The sequence below is a fragment of the Pygoscelis adeliae genome, unplaced genomic scaffold (genome assembly GCF_000699105.1).
Source record: "Pygoscelis adeliae isolate BGI_AS28 unplaced genomic scaffold, ASM69910v1 Scaffold458, whole genome shotgun sequence".
In the NCBI taxonomy this organism is placed as follows: Eukaryota; Metazoa; Chordata; class Aves; order Sphenisciformes; family Spheniscidae; genus Pygoscelis; species Pygoscelis adeliae.
The window spans coordinates 55,950-56,628 of record NW_008825352.1 but is presented as its reverse complement, the minus strand read 5'-3'; positions in this window follow the sequence as shown (position 1 = coordinate 56,628).

Below are 679 nucleotides of genomic sequence, written 5' to 3'. Positions count from 1 at the left end.
ACCTCCTTGGATTTTTGCATAGCTCTAGCACGGGTTTCAGCCTGCTCTTAAACGCATGCTCAGACCAGAATACCCACCACAGCTCTTGCCCTGCTCCCACCACCACAGTTCAGGATAGCGTAGGACGGTTTAGCCCACAAGCTTGGTCACGTCAGCACCAGTTTGGATTCTGTCCACCCTCCACGAGCCTTGCAGGAGTCAGGCAGCTTGGGAAACACTAACTGCTCTGCAAGGGCATCCCTGTGTCCTCCACCTCTTAGAGGCTCTGCCAACAGCTGCCCCTCTGCCCCAGTCTCCCCGAGCTGTCCCCTGATCTGCATTTGTCTCCTTCTCACCTGGAGAATCATCTGCTACAATGATGTGAAGACAGAAGTGTAGAAGGAGGTCATTAGTTTTTCCTCCAATGAGGCAGAAGAAAGCACACCACGGTTTGCACCAGCGCCACCTCAGTCTTGACACCCTTGGCTAAAGAAGTGGGCTTGGACCCCCGCTTAGTAACGTAAGAGGAGTTAGTCCCTCTAACCTGGGGGAGCTCTCAACCTCTGGAAGCCAAATGAGCCTTTGGCAGGCTGCAGCCGTCACGTAGAGCCGGTCTCAGCCCCTCTCCGTCCTGATGCCATTCTCCAGCACGCCCTCGGGACAGCAGCCTGAGCACCAGAGATGGCAGCCAGGCCAAGCA